The 16,923-nt window shown below is 45.9% G+C and overlaps 1 protein-coding gene and 1 pseudogene across 1 annotated transcript in view; both read right to left on the minus strand.

Moving 5' to 3' along the window:
• The window catches only part of Fto (FTO alpha-ketoglutarate dependent dioxygenase), a 366,039-nt gene that overhangs the window by 56,722 nt on the left and 292,394 nt on the right, over positions 1 to 16,923 (minus strand). The window lies entirely within an intron of this gene.
• On the minus strand, positions 12,232 to 12,360 carry LOC128104874 (uncharacterized; annotated as a pseudogene).

The following is a 16,923-nucleotide window of genomic DNA, read 5'->3' on the forward strand; positions in this document are numbered from 1 at the left end:
CCCGGCGTGTTAACAGCGCCACTGTGGTTTCAGGCTGCGGTCATGCCAACTGTCTAGTAAAGAGAAATTCCATTGCTGCACAAGTAATAAAATCTTCTTTTAAAGCACAAATGCCATGCAGGGAGGAAATGTAAACCCCTGCATTGGGAAAAGGAAGGCGGGGGCTGTCTGAGGTAAAATACGGCCTGGAGCAGTGGAGATGGTGCCTCCACACGGACACGGCTGGATGTTCCTCAAGTGAAGCAGCTGCTCCTACGACCCAGACGCTTCTCTTCTCCATCCATCACCTGGAGGACTCTGGGAAGACATGAGCTATTATGGGAGGTTATCTTCATTGTTATTCAGATGATGAAATGTTTATCATCCACTCTGCTTTTCCAAAGAGGCCGGTCTGTGAGATGGGTGGTAAGGACAGTCTCGGCAGGAGAGCTTGCTTAAGGCTGCTTGGGTGGAGGTGGAGTGACGGATACGGAGAGGCTGCCATATCACTCTTGAATCTCTATCTGTGTTCTTAGACTCAAAATTGCCAAACAATCAATTTTCCTGAAAATCTGGGTCAAAGCTCACTATATTTACCACCCCTGGTAATAAACATACTGGGCCAGCTGTCCTCAGACTCCAACAAAAGGCAGCAATTGAAAGGTGGAAAAGAGTCAAGTGAAGAGGGCTGGGATCCCGTTTCCAGCATTCAACCATCAGATGGAGTCACACAATCGCTCAGCATCTCTGATCACGGGCCAGACAGGGAGGCAGGTCTCTTTTGCCAGGTAATGCTTTGACACAGGAAAGGCAGCAGACGAAAGGCTAAAGTCCCGATTCCCAATGCGGGCTCTTCACTAAAACACCCACACCACCATCCCCGGTGGATCCCGGGAAAGCCCTCAGAACAGCAGGGCAAAGACTGTGAAGGCTTGGCTAGGAGCTCCGGACCTAACCTGCCCTCCCCTTCTCGTCTCCTAAGCTCTATGGGAGGGGGAGGGGCCATTCCAAGATGGGAAGCTGCAATCGCCACTTTAACACTAATGAATTACACAGAAAGATATGAGGACAAGTATTTCCTCCAGTCCTCCCACCACAGGAGCTGTATGTAAACATTACCATTTCCCCCCTCACCACTTTGGACTTAATTGTATTCCTAATTGGAAATGAAAATTAATTTGCTTTTGATCAATTCCAGGTGGCAGATCAGCCCGAACTGGTAGCAGAACATTTTCTCCTCTGCCAGTGACCACACACGTGTGCCGTAAACACCAGCACGCTGCTGGCACAAACAGGCAGCCGCCTCCCTGCACACAGGGGCTTCCAGTGTCTGTCTCTCTTCCCTAGGCTGATTGGCACCATTCAATTTTTTAATAAAAAGATTTACCAAAGTGCCGGCACTTGTGGAAATCAACTGCTGACAGGCTTGCCGAGTTAAGTGCGTAATTAAAGCTGTAGAGGTACAGATGTTGAACAATGGTGGCCTACATCAAGATGTATGCGGCGGTATCACAAATAACCTGGCATCTGGTTTCTTTATCTAAGAACCTTTCTTACGGTTTGGATCTTAATTTTTTACAGTTGACAGCAGTGTTATTTGAGCCAGTCAGTGGCATCTGGCTGCTGGGGGAGAAAAAAAAAAGGAAAGAAAGAAAGAGGGGGAACCTCCACGCACTTTAATTAATTGTGGAGAAATTACATGGCCCTTCAACCGTGTAGTTTGTCATCAGCGCACATTACAGATTTATATTAGATGTTTCTCCACAGTGTCAGGAATAATTAAAAGGGGGTAGGAAATGATGCCAACCAGCGACGCTGTACAGCAGTGCTGAAAGTTTTCTATTTATTACAGCCAAACAATTTTAGAAGAAGATGTCAACTCCGAGGCCCGACTGTGCACGGAATACATATCGGGCTGGGATGGGAGCTGAAGCCGCGCGGCTGCCGGCATAATGAGAGAGGGCTCATGTTTAATCTATCAGACCGACCAGAATTGGTGTGGCGTGCCAGAGTTATTAACGACGTGGTATCCCCCTTTCTCATAAAAACATTCACCCCAAACAATAAGTAACATATGCTTTTTCCTTCTTTCCAGAAGTGAGCTTCATCCAATTGCTCTTTCTGATCCTAATAGGAACAGAAGCGCCAACTGTACACAAGTCACTATTTTTCTCCATTAATTTGTGCCACACTTACAGACTGGGCAACTGCTGTTGGAATAATTCAGTACAAAGATCTGGAAACGATGCCTGCCTGCCTTGGGTACACAACTGTGGCAGCCCTGCAGTAACTTCCTGTGACAGAAGCCCACAGGAGCTCAATGAGGGCACTCCTAACCCACACTAGCTGAGAAACCCGATTCTGCCTCCGAATTCCCAATACCATCAAACAAACCACAGACAGGTTCCTTTATCTTTTCCAGACATCAGAGCCAGGGACTACAATGAGAAACCGATGGTGGTGGGAAAGCTCTGAGGAACATCCCACAGACCCACAGTGAAGGTTCTGGAATGGCCATGTATAGGATGTCAATCTTCTCATTTGCTCTCCCAGCCAAACCACTTTCCCTCCGTATCATCAGCTCATCAGGCGCACACTTCAGGGGGATTATTAGACCCTCTCACCCTGCATCATGTATCTTGCAGAACAGCCACTATGCACAATAATCCCTTAATATGTGATGCCTGTCACTTCTTATTTATTAGCTTCTTGCCCTGGATAGTTTCCTAATTTCCATTTAGCTAGTGTGGCCCTGAAGAGGAGACATCCTGGGAATCACAGCCTCAGGAAGCCTCACCTTTGCCCCTGGGATGCATGTGCCAGCAGGGCAGCCAGAAGGGGTTCTCTCCTTGGGGGTTGTGGGTCTAGACAGTGGAATGCTCCTCTATGAGATGAAGACCATAGCAATGGAGTCCTCAGGGCAACGTGCTTCTCTGAATGGCTATGAGTCCACTAGTCCACAGTTTAGGTGATGCTTTACACAGAGGAGACAACACCCCTGGTCATTTTAAACACTTTCACAACGGTGTTTGCCAGTCCGAGAATTGCGCTTCAGAATTTCCAAAGCACGTCCATAAATGATAGTTCATTTTACCAACATCCATGTCACCCAGTGCAGAAGTATGAAAGGGAAGAAACCCAGCGCTCCAGCCCTAAGTAAAACACACATTTTAAGGACAGTTTTCTTCTGCTGATGGGTTAGAATAGTCACCAGTGACCTTTCTAAGATACTCTCTGGACTTCCAGTAGAAGCTCAACTTTACATCTCCTAGCCCCTTGAACAGTGCTCTGCTTATGTGCTTAGTGATACCTCCAAACACCAAGTCTATTCCATTTTAGGGGCTCAGCACTGCTCCCTGAGTCTGTAACACTTAACTCCAGGTCTTCATGTGGCTGTGACTGTTTTGTATTTCAGAGCTTGGTTGAAAGGGTGCCATTCCTGACCTCTCTCAATCCACTATCAACACTGTCTCCCACCTCCCAGCCTCCATCTGAAACGATCTTATTTACATGTTTAACATAGGTCTCTCCCACAGTAACACAAGCACAAGGAGAACTTGCAATATAACTTTAGAGTAGATTCCTCCATGTGCTTCAAGAAACACATTAAGGGAGCTGGAGAGATGATTTGGTGGTTAAGAGTACTGCTGCTCTTACAGAGGACCTGGGTTCAGATCCTAGCATCCACATGGAGGCTCACAATCACCCATAACTTTAATTCTAGGGGATCTGATGCCCTTAGTCTTCATGGGCACTAGGCACACATGAGGTACACATATATACATGCATGCGAGTATTCATATACATTTAAAAAAGAGAGAACAAGAACTACATCTGGGGGCTACAGAGATAGCTCGGCAGTTAAGGCAAATCACTCCTGCAGAGGATCTGAGTTCCATTCTCAGGACGCTGGGCATCTTACAACTACCTGTAACTCCAGCTCCAAGGGGATCGAATGTCTCTGGTCTCCTCAAGCACCTGCACTCACGTGCACCACACCCCTACATAATTAAAAATAAAATAAGAGAAACACATCGGTATTGCAAATAATCCTTGACTCATTTTTCTTTAATCGATCTAGCTAATACAGCTGAGATTTTTTTGCCATACAAATAATTTTTCTTCATCTCATTGAGATTCTGAAGTCACCAATGCACCTCTTTGTTGGAATGCTCCCACAGGAACTAACCATCTTTAAAGAGATGTAGACTTGAAATCATCATTACTGGAGAGCAGAGATAGCAGAGGGACTGAACCACTGCATGTACGTCCCTAAAGGGCCTGTTTTCACGTCGGTGCTTGTCATCATTGGCATTAAAGTGTTTTACTGGGCTGAGTTTGAACTCCGATCTGAGCCAGGGTTTGCAGAGCTTCAATCAAATCCTAACTAACCCAGCTCTGCGAAGGGCAGCCATGTGTGCCACTGTGGTCAAGGTAAGAATTAATCCTCACTGGGCTCTAACCCCTGGCCTTGAACAGTGGGTACCATGAGAACCTTGTACATGTTGCCTGACTAGGGCCAAGGGGCCCAGGTGTCTTGAAACCAACACAGAAAACCAACTCCTGCAGAAAGTAAGAGACGTAAGAAGTCGCTGGATAGAAAATCAGAGCCTTCGAAGGCTACAGTTATGTCTGTAACACCTTACAGTAAGTGACCTCCCAGGCACTCAAGCTGTACGGGGCAGACTGAACCTGCATGAGTGAGGGGTGGAGGACAGGCCTAACACTACGCACCTGGGCATCTTACAACTACCTGTAACTCCAGCTGGGTCATGTCTTTCTAGTTCTCTACTACATGCTCACTGCTCTGCACAACTTGGCAAACGTTGTTGAATAAAACCACGCTGGATAAACTGACCAATGAATGAACAACTCACCTGGCTCTGTGCTGCAGGCCTAAGACGCTGGGTAATTTTGCGGAAGTGAGCACCCAACACCCCACCCCCACCCCCACATTTCTCCTTCCATCTCCACAGAGCTTTTTTCAAGGAAGCCAACCATCTCTTCTTCCCCATCCCCCGATCTCTCTGTCCACTCTAACACTCTTGGGACAACAGAGGCACTTCGGGACTTGCTCCTGGCAATCCTCAGCCTCATCAAGGGTCTTGGCACATTACTTCCATGGGGTCCCCTCAGCCCAGACAGTGCTGTGCTACATGCTGCATCAAAAGCTAGCAAGAGCAGCTTCCCGGGCACGCCAGGACTGAAGGCTTGTAGAGGTCCCTGACAGGTATGACACATGCAGCATCAGTCAGTCTGCTCTGATCCCTCCCTCCACACCTCAGCCTCCCCCAAACTCCAGTGCACCATGTTCAAGGGGAAGAAAGGAAGGCACAGGAATGGGAGGTCCCACATCTCCAAGGCAGAGCCTCCGCTTACATAAGCCCTGCTGCTGGCTGCTCTGGCAGCCCCCGCTCCCCTCATTCTGCTTCACACATGCTCACCGCCCAGGGAGTGGATTAGAAAGCACACAGTATCTAAGACACGGCTTTTGTACTCAAGTCTAGCCTTCAAAGTAACCAGTGAGGCTTCTGGGAAGGTAGGAGAGCCAGAGTGGCCAGGAAAGACACTTTACCGACGGACAGGATCACACTGCAGCTGGCGTTGCTACAGAAATCACTTCATAAGGAACCCTCCCTCCAGACCTTTGCCTGCTCTGCCTCCAGACACTTGGCATGTTCTGAGATGCCACGAGCTGTTCTGGAGCCCAAGGAGGTCAATCTGGCTCTACAGTGTGAGTGAGGCTCCTCCCAGTTCCTGAAGTCCGACACTACTTCCCTTGAAACATCTCACCCAATCCTCTGCTAGCCTCTGGCAGGTCATAGTGTGTGAGGACAAGTCTCCTTTTAGAGCCTAATTTAATGTAGCTATAGTCGTGGAGAAAAGAATTTCACTTTAAAGCGTTCACCACCAGAATAAAAGTTTCAGTGGAGCCCAGACACACATGCCTTCCCCAGCAACAGTTAGACATGTGGGTCCAGGGAGCTGGAAGCTGAAGAGTCCAAGAGGCAGGACAAGGTGCATTTGTATCAAATGTTCTTTCTCACAGTAAAAATCATTTACTGACAGTGTTAAGGGAAGGCTGAAGTCGCACACAATATGGCCACTCTAAGAGTTTAGTCACTATCCGTGTACATACAAAGTCTTAACAGTACATCATACACATTACATTATAAGCCATTTGCTCAGGTTTCTGTGTTATCTTCATAAACATTATCTGTATTTTTCTAAAGAAAAGTCCATAAAACTCAAGTCATCTGTCACAGGAGGATCATAAATAAAGGCCTTTGTAATATAAAAAGTGTAGGCAGTAAGAAAAATAACATCTAAAATACACACTGTGTGACGGCAAAGGAAAGTAAACGGATGGTGTGTCAGGTGCTCTCACCAAAACGCCAGCACTGGGCGCTCTCGACCTGTTCAGGAGTTCTGCAAACTCAGGTGCCTTCCTTCTGCCTTAGTTTCCCCAGGATGACATGGAGGGAGGCTGCTGTAAACTAAGAACCCCCTGCTGGGAAAGTTCACATTCATTCCTCAGAGCAGTGAAGAACTCTGGGCAGTGTGACACACTCCGCCAAGGAGGGTCCCATGGAAATACAGAGGGTCTTCCTGTTCTCCTGTCGGGGCCTCACTGCCAGCTATGGCTGCAACAGCAGGCTCCTGGCAGCCATTTTAGGTTGGTGTCGCTGACTCAGGGACGTAGAAGGTTGTTTCAGAAATGGGCACCTAGCCCAGGCTGGAAAGAGCCAAATAACACAGCAGTGCGCTGGCTTCACCCAGACTCCAACTCGATGACTCTGACACAGACTCTCTTGAGTGTCTCTAACCCTACAGTTCAACTTCCATTGACAGCGAAGGAAACTCTGGAGAAGAACCTCAGCCCTCTTGGAAATCCACTCATTTCTGGATACGTTTGAAGTTTTAGACAAACAGAGGCGTGAGGCATTCTGTTTGACCCTTCAGTCTGTCTTTATGACCGACCCAGAGGGATCGTCCTCAATGTGTTCTGCTCCTCCGAGGCCTAGTGCAGCCTAATGACGGCCGCCTTATGCATGCAGAGATGCTAGCAGAGATAGGCAACAAAGGCTGGGATCCCAGGCCAGCCAGGGGTTGCAAACATTAAGGAACTAAATATTAGATTAGGGCTAATCTGGTAAACTCAGAATACTGAGGGGCACCGGGAACCTTAAAATAGGATAGACAGCTGAAAACATGAGACTTTTCTATGCTTCGCGATAATCCACCAAGCTATCTGCAGGTCCCATCTCGCAAGTATTTAACCATACACCAGAGACATTTCCTTCAGTCCGGGGAAGAAGGCCAGGGGGAATTGTTTCCATATGAATTGTTAGCTCCTTTACATTTCTAAACCAAAGCTTTGCAGGCCTGGATGTGATGACTGTGCTTGCTCAGAAGAAGCCTCTGCTACAGGCACCCCAAATTCCCAATCTCAAAACCACAAGCCCCAAACCAACCGACGAACCAAACAAAGGAGAAAGAGCTGTGTTCAAGCGGCCAGGGATCTCCGGACGACTGAGGTTCTGACTTAAGGCTGAGGGGATGCAGTAATTTGATTTAAAGGCACAAATCTAAAATATATATATGCTGTTGGGTTTGTCTGCATCCAAACTCCCCATGGTTCCCCGGAGTGGCAGGAAGCTGCTTAGCAAAGGCCCGACAAGGACAAGGGCAGTGACCTGTGACTGCGAGCTCTGCAGCGCACCTCAGCCTGACGCTGAGTAGCGGCTCCAAAGCAACCTTAACCTACCCATCGATGAGGGCTGGAGCGTGGGATGTAGAGCAACGGGTAAAACCTACTCTGCTCCTCCCCTCATGACACCCCAAAGACCCTTGTCCCTGAGAGGAGGACGCGTTCTAGTCAGTGACGGGCTCAGAGGCCTTTGGAGGCGCCCTGAGTAACACAGGACAGCAAATGGAAACTGCACTCAGAGTCGAGAGCCCCTCAAGGCCATGCTACCCCAGACCGAGGGGCCAGAAGCATGCGGGCCTGACCAGAATGAAGAGGCCTCTATACCCCCTTCTACTTCTGGGGGTGAATGGCTATGTGGTTTTGGAGGAGATGCCTGTCTCTCTCCTCCTTGAGTCCTCATCCCACTAAGGGCCTGGTGTGGGCCCAGGCCTTCAGCTGGTAGTAAGAAACAGGGCTAAGTAAAAGCAGAAGGTCTGCGGAAGAGAACGTCTGCCGTACAGCCAGGACACCAGACAGACACAGGTCCTGTTCAGTCGAGGCACTTCCTTGCTGAAGATCAGTTATTCTGAAACATGCCTGAATTCTTTCAAACCACAAGGAAAAACCTGGAATGAACTCTACAGCTTCTGAACTGAACAACTGTAGAAACACACACACACACAGACACACAGACACAGACACAGACATAGACACAGACACACACACACAGACACACACACACACAGACACACACACACAGACACACACACACAGACACATACACACACAAACAGACACACAGACACAGACACAGACATAGACACAGACACACACACACAGACACACACACACACAGACACACACACACACAGACACACACACACACCCCTTATCAAAATGGACAGTCCCTGACTACATATTTAGAATGCCCTTGCCATACAAGGAAAAGAGTGGACTATTTTTTTTTTTTTTTGCAACAAAGCATACCTAATTTTGTCACCTCAATACAGCATGAACACCTACTGAGAGTATTGACCACATGTATTATTCTGGAAGGGCTTTACCTTTTCAGTTCTGTCTTGTTGGCTCCTTAACATAATTCAGTACTTAAAAGTCTGTGGGGGGGCTGGAGAGATGGCTCAGCGGTTAAGAACACTGACTGTTCTCCCAAAGGTCCTGAGTTCAATTCCCAGCAATCACATGGTGGCTCACAACCATCTGTAATGAGATCTGGTGCCCTCTTCTGGCCTGCAGGTATACATGCAGACAGAATACTGTATACATAATAAATAAATAAATCTTTAAAAAAAAAAAAAAAATGGGGGCTGGAGAGATGGCTCAGAGGTTAAGAGCACTGACTGCTCTTCCAGAGGTCCTGAGTTCAATTCCCAGCAACCACATGGTGGCTCACAACCATCTGTAACGAGATCTGGTGCCCTCTTCTGGCCTGCAGGCACACATGCTGTATACATAATAAATAAATCTTTAAAAAAAAAAAAAAAAAAAAAGTCTGTGGGGGGCCAATACCCTAAGTGTGCAGCCACACCTGTCAGTTTAGCATTAAAAAAGTGTACTCACGAGCCAGGCATGGTGGTCCACTCCTGTAATCTCAGTAAATGGAAGATGAAAACAAGGTCAGAAGTGCATGGTCATCCTCAGCTATATAGTAAATTTGATGACAGCCTGAGCTACATGAAATCCTGTCACAAACAAACAAACAAGTAAATAGAGAAAACAAAACCCCCAAATCCACTCACTCTAACTTCTGTGTAAATGTGAAATCTGACCATATGATTAGAAAGCATAGGTACAGAACCTTCAAGTGTTTATGGCTTGAAATTCAATACAATCCGCAGTAAAGACCTAACAGTTACTACTAGCACAGTTCTGCTACCAGCCACTGTCCTACTGGTTTCCAAAGCTCATCCTCTTGCCACTGAGGCTAGGCAGACTCCAAGACACAGCACTGAACTCAGAATTTGGAGATGTGTCTGGATGAGACCTATAACCAAGCCAGAAGTGATTCCGCCTAATAAAAGGCTTCTCTGCTCCAGCGTGCTCTGCCAACAGGCTACAGGCAAAGTAAGGTCCATTTTCTTGCAAGAATATTCCATCAGTCTTCCCTTTCCTTGGAAGGTGAGATTATTTTCTCCTAAAATTCCTGCTTTGAGTTGGAAAAGCGCGCCCTTTTTCTGAGCACAGCGCTACTGGGAACAGCTCTATTTCTTGGCCACGCCAAGTTTCCCAGGAAAAGTTAAGGAAACATTTAAAGTGTACTTTAAAAGGCGAATGCAAACCTTCACATATACCATTCAGAAGCAGAGGAAATAGTGACCTTCAATTTTCTTAATTAAAACTAATATTTCACAGTGTCATACATGAGTACTCTATTTACATAATTTCCACCCTTCCCTCTCCCTACTTCAACTCTTCCTGTGCCTCCTCTTCCAAACTTTAATTTTTTATTTTCAGACTTTTAAAATATGTCAAGCATCACCACCTCCTCATGGAGTGGTGCTGGAGACGCATGGCTCTTACTGACAAGGACTTCATTATTTTTTAAATGTGTGTATATGGAGGGCCATATGTGTATGGGGTTTAATATGCACATGTGGGCATATATGCAGAGGCTGGAGGACAATCTTGGGTGTCATCCTTCGGAATACCATCCAATTCCTTTGAGACAGGGTCTTTTACTGGCCAGGAGTTCACCAGTTTCTAGGCTTGAGTTTTTGGTCAGGAAACAGAGGGATCGTCTGGTCTTTCCCTCCCTAGCACGGGGATTACAAGCAAGTGCCCCAGACTCTGCTTTCTACACGGTGCTGGGGACTGGCTCAGGCCATGAACTTTATCAACTGCATCATGCCCTTTGCCCGTTAAACAAAACAAAACAAAAACAACAAACAAACAAACAAAAAACAACAACCCTTTAAAAGGGTGTTGTCTATTTTTAAAAGTCAAGTTCTTTGGGACTTAGTCTCAACTGTTTCTGCTCTCTGAAATGGGACAAGTCCAGCTTCTACAAAGACAGCTCATCCTGGGAAATCATCTGTACGCAAGTCAACCTTTTGCTCAGATTTAGCTCCTGAGACCTGGGTAAAAGGCTTGGCAAAAGGTAGAGGCTTTCTACTCTGTTTGTCCCCACATCTTGCAGACATGATGGCCTTGCCCCCGTTGTAGAAAGTGGCCAGTTTTGTAAATACTATATAAGCTCTGCCATATCACTGACAACAACCGATAATCCCCCAGAGTAAACAGCCTATTGAGAAGCTAGAACTGGCTGGGTGGTGGTGGCACACACCTTTAATCCCAGCACTCGGGAGGCAGAGGTAGGCAGAGCTCTGAGTTCAAGGCCAGCCTGGTCTACAAAGTGAGTTCCAGGACAGCCAGGGATACACAGAGAAACCCTGTCACATATACACAAAACAAAAAACAAACAACTAAAATAAATAAAGAAAATAAAAATAAAGAAGACAGGCCCTTGGCAGTTTGATAGTTTCTGAAAAATCAAGTTAGTGTGTGTGTGCATGTGTGTGTGTGTGTGTGTGTGTGTGTGTGTGTGTGCATGTGTGTGTGTGTGTGTGTGTGTGTGTGTGTGTGTGTGTGTGTGTGTGTGTACACGTATGTGCATGTGTATGGAGGTCAGAGAACAGCCTCAGATACTGTTGCTCAGTCACAGACCATGTATGTTTAGAGACTTGGTCTCCCTCCCGGTGGCCTGGAGCTCACCCACTAGGCTGAGCTAGCTGGCTAGTGAGCCTTAGGGATCTACCTGGCTCTGCCTCCCAGAGCTGGGGTTAGAGGCATGCAGCACATGCTCAGCTTTCTTCCCTGGGCTGCAGAAATTGAAAGGATTTCCTCATGCTTGCAAGGCAAGTGCTTTATTAACTGAGCTTATTTTTTTCAACCCTGTGAAAAACCTTTAAAGTATAAATAAGAATGAGGAGAGAATCTGGCTACTGACTAACGAGGGAATGAACCAAGCTCTGAATGACACACAAGCTCTCTAAAATGATAGTCAGGACAATAACTATCAACAAACGCACATGTCTCATCGGCTTAGCTATGGGTTTGAAGGCCCACACACAAACTGTATGTCGACAGTATTCTAAGTTGAAATGCATGGACAACACCCAGCCTACTGAACACTTGCTTGCCACACAGTGCATTGCAGAGCATGTGGGCTCCCTAGGTGACCCAGGGATGAGAGAGGAGCTGCAGCTCATCACCACTGCCCAGCAGTGCAACGGTATCCTGCCATAGTCACAGGCCCAGAAAAGGGTCAAAATCCACAGGAAAAAGTGCAGTCCCTCTGAACGGGGATCACCTTTGCAGAATCCTAAAGCTGAATGCCCTAAGTTGAACAGATGTTAGGTCAGGAGATGTGTCTATCAAAAGCACAACTGGATCATTTGCTCTCATTACTTATTTGTACCCTGGGCATCAATAGCTGCATGGACATAAAGATACTGGTGTCCCTTCGTGAAATCATTTCTTCATAACCTGGAGAATGCCACTGTTCCTTGCATTTTAGGTTTTCTCAGTAGCCAATTTGCATGGTTGTAGTTTTAAAAACTTCTTCCCGCATTTGGGGAAATCGCAGGGGTCAGCACATCCGGAGTGCAATGGATAAGCCTCGCCCTGGGAAAACCACCTTCGTGATCATGGTATCTCCCCTGCCAGGTAAGTATTTCCCCAAATGCAGGAAACTCGACTGCATAATTTGTGGTAGTGGGGGACTGCGTTCGCGCTCTCCCCTGTTAAAAGAAAGAAAGAAAGAAAAAAAAAAAAACTTCTTCCCAGGCTCAAACTATCTACTGGAGTACACAGCTACTTCCCCCAATGTGCATTTATCTCTACATTTGAAATCGCAGAATCACCTTTGACATCACTTTCCTCTTTATTGCTGTAATCTACTGATTACAAGGCTATCTCATCTCAGAAGTCTTAGCAACTTCATCCCTCTGCTACCCTGCACCTATCTAATGTGTCCTCACCTCACCTTAGTTCAAGAACAATGTTTTTCTCTACATGCACCTCTTTGCCTAGAGCAAGAACAACCCTAGCTTTCTTGCATTATTAGAATTATGTCACACCCAGCATCGACACACTGGGAGGTTCCTGGAACTCAGCCACTTTTTAACTCCTCCACAAAATGGTCTAGCTTTCCCGACACACTGAGCCCGTCAATATAATACATGCCATCTTATAGGAAAGACCTATTGGACTTGCTGGCCTAAGTCTTATACAAGTTAAAGTCCATCTTTACCCTAAGACTGTACTGAGAGGACTTGAAATGAACCCATCTACACTTGGAACTTGATAATGACATGATTATCTAACATGGGTCTGTGGCATCCGTTAGAATTAAGAGAATTTAAAATGTCTGGATTTTCATTTCAGCAATGAACCAGAATAATACATGTTCACTGGTTACATAGGCTTCTTGGACATTAATTTTGTTGTTGTTGTTGTAAACCACTTTGTGTGTATTTGTCGGCACATGTATATGCACTTTCACATATAGGTTAGAGGCCAGCTTTGGATATCGTTCCTTAGGACCGTTTCCTGTCTTATTTTCCAAGACAGGGTCTTTCATTATCCTGGAAAGTCCGGCAAAGATGCTAGACTTGCTGGCCAGTGAGGCCCAGGGATCCACCAGCCTCCACTTTTCCAGTGTTGGGATTCTAAGGCATTATGCCCAACTTCTTTTTTTCCGAGGCATAGTTTCTCTGTGTAGTCCTGACTGTCCTGGAACTGGATTTGTAGATCAGGCTGGTCTTGAACTCAGAAATTCACCTGCCTCTGCCTCCCGAGTGCTGGGATTAAAGTCGGGCACCACCACCACTTGTTTTTGTTTTTTGTTTTTTATATAGGTTCTAGCTTGACCCTGGCTCCCCAGGCTGTGACACAGGGCTTTACCTATTGAGTTATTTCCTCGGCACCCAAAAGGCCTTTGCTTATGGAATAATATTTCAGTTTCTTAATATATTAGAGACTACAATGGTATTTATGACGGATCCAAAGTCATTCTTTTCCAAGAGACCCAAGAATGCCTTTGAAAACCATGTGTTGTCTCTCTCCTGAGGTCTCTGGGGCTGTTCTTCAACCCCCTGGGAGTGTTTTACTTTCACGTGCTTTCTATCGTATCTTCCTAGGTTGATGGCAAACTCTTTGGTGGCAATGGGCATGTCTTAGTTCCTCTGGATTCTTGATGTTCCAAAGGCAACCGTACAGCAGGTGCTTGGTCAACACCAACTGCTGTGGTACTGTGAAGGAGCAGTTCTCAACCCACAGGCTCTGACCCCTTTGAGAGTCAAACGACTGTTTCCCGGAGGTTCCATGTCAGATATCCTGCATATCAGATATTTACATAACAATTCATAACAGTAGCAAAATTACAGTCATGAAGTTGCAATGAAGTAATTTTATCGTTGGGGGTCACCACAACATTAGGAACTGTATTAAAGGGTTGCAGCGTTAGGAAGGTTGAGAAACAGTGCTGTAAAGGATGATGTAACCACACTGGCTATTTAAGGGGAAAAAAATAAGCAAACAACAGAGAAGGAGCTTCAGCAGACAGCCAACTGTTATTAGTACCGGCAGTAAAATGGAAGCATTTTTCCCCCCATAGCTGATGAGAGGTCTCCATGGAAACAGTGCGATCTCATCAGTTGATCAGTTCCTAGTGCTTCTGGCAAGTCCTTATCTGGTGAGTCCTTATAGCTTCTGAGATCCCTACTGAATCTCATGTTCTTACAGAGAGAATTCTAGAATGATACCATTCATCTTACCATGTGAGCAAGGTGGTCCTACTTTGCCACATTAGTAGAAAAATGGAATTGGAGGAAGCTGTCAAGGAAACAGCATTAGGAAAGTGGGACCTAAAAATGGAGCTTTTGTCTCTCGGGAGCCAGGGAGGCACTGAGGGGAAACACACACTTTCCACACACAGTGCTTAACTGACTCCCCAAAATACTCCTGCCTTTCCCATCTGTCACTTGCGGACAGAGAGGGGTCAGTGAAGGAAGCCTAGAGCAAGCACCGGTTAGCCGAACCTGAGGTTCAGTCAAGTTCTCCCTCTTCACAGAAAGAGAACCGATGGCTTAGTGGAGAAGAATGAGGGGCGAGAAGCACATGGACCCTGCAACAGTCATAGGCATAAGGAAGGACAAATCTAACTGTATAAAATACTAAAGTCCAAAGAAAATACTAAAATTACGGGGAAAGGAGAAAGAGTGGACTTGTTCTGTAAAACAGCTGGCCTTATTTCTCATGTCTCAACTACATAAAAAGGGGACCACGAAAGACAACTCCAGCCAAAGAAATTCTAAAGGCAGAGCCTGGAGTGGAAACTTCCTCCACGAACTGTTCTTTGTTCAGGTGCTACTGCATATTCAGCACAGAAGTTAATTAACACCGAGCACACTGCGGCCTACGCTGCCTACATAATTACACCTGGAGTCTAATTAGGTCAGTCTCCACTACCTCCGGTCCAAACCATTCATCCGTGGTACAAACCTCTCAAGGTGTGGCTAGCACTCATGGAGTTCAGACAGTGACATGTGTGTGAAGCTGTCACTTCTCACATAGGAGATCCACTCACAGCCTCAATAGGTTCCCTCCACATGGTTTTCATGCAGAAAGTGAAACCTTGGGAGGAGACGGCTCCTCTGGATTATTTCCTGCTGTTCCAGATTCCAAAACCGCATGCCAGGTGGAGAAGGTCTTGACTGGCAGTACTATCAAGCAACTACTCACTTATTTATTTGGGTCTCTGATTTTAATAAGATGATATGATGTTATTGGTAACTGAGTTGATCAGATTTGGGGGAAATTAAACTTGTTTTCTTGGGCAAGGAGATGGCTCAGCAAGACAAGACACTTGCTGCCAGGTCTAACAGCATGAGTTTGATTCCCTGGACTCACATGGTGGAAGGAGAGAACCTGCTCCAGCAAGTTGTCCTCTGACCTCCACATGGTACACATGTGTCTCCAACCCTCACACAAACAAACAAACAAACAAACAAATAAATAAACGGAATGTAAGTTAAAAATGTTTTCTTTAATTCTGCTAGAATTTTCAGGTTTTCTAAAATGAGAAAGTATCCTACACTAGTAAGTAATAAAGCAGGATCAAGAATGAAAGTTGGTAATAAACTCCTCATAAAATGGTGTGATAGCTGTATAATATAACATGTCATCATCCATCCATCCTCCTCCTCATCATTATCATCATCATGATCATTGTCACAGGTGCTGAGAATTGAACCCAGAGTCTTGTACATTCCAGGCAAGGGTTTTTATCACTGAGCTACATCCCCCGTTCATAGTTTATTATTTTAGGATTTTACATCAGAACCTTAAACACTATACACTGCAAAAATGAACGTATAGCTAAAGCTTTCATTTATGCAGTCAAACTGGACAAAAGTAACAGTTGCAGATTACAAGAATGCTAGACTCAGTAACATGGAGTTTTAGTGACTCATGAAAGGAGCTGTAATCAGTAACATTTAGCGATAACTTACATCTATCTTCTGCCTCTGTATACTATTTGCCAGTGTTACAACAGATCCCCTTGAGGTCTATCTGTCACTTGGCTGGGTACACCTTTGTTATCAGGTGAAAGGGACAAAGGGACACATGCTTCCTAATCTGTGGATCACATGGCTTCACAAGAACTGATCTCTACTTAACCCATTCTAGAGCCGGATGGAGGGGAGGCCCAGGTCCATTGCTACAGTCAATGCCGCGCTACCCAACTGCTGGGCCCAGCCAAAGCGATCAGAAGCAGACAGACTATTGCCAAGTCTGCACTCTGCCCACAGCGACTGCCAACTAATGATAGATTAGACGAATCTGATTGCTCTATCAAAACATTAATCTCAAATCTTGATTAGTAAGCCTATTGAATTATGATTAGTTCACAAGGGTGCAGCTGGCAGATAAGATACTTTATCTGACAATGTGTACTAGTTGCTCTGCCCGAAGCCAAAAATACCCCCAAACAAACAAAACCAAACAGAACAGAAAAACTACAAAATACATACTAGCAAAATAGCAGTACCCAGTACGGCACGCTGAGGAGGATAACGAGGCTACGCACGTTTCTTGGTTCAATAAAGAGTTTGCATGTGAGAAGCCAGCTTTCCTATAAAAAGCAAGAGAGAGAGACTTAGCGAGAGAAATATATGGGAAACAATGTGCTGCAAACATAGACCACTGGGGCTCTCCCACATTTTCAGTCGGGA

Source organism: Peromyscus californicus, unplaced genomic scaffold, assembly GCF_007827085.1.
Source record: "Peromyscus californicus insignis strain IS unplaced genomic scaffold, ASM782708v3 Scaffold_8__1_contigs__length_139910024, whole genome shotgun sequence".
NCBI classification, from domain to species: domain Eukaryota; kingdom Metazoa; phylum Chordata; class Mammalia; order Rodentia; family Cricetidae; genus Peromyscus; species Peromyscus californicus.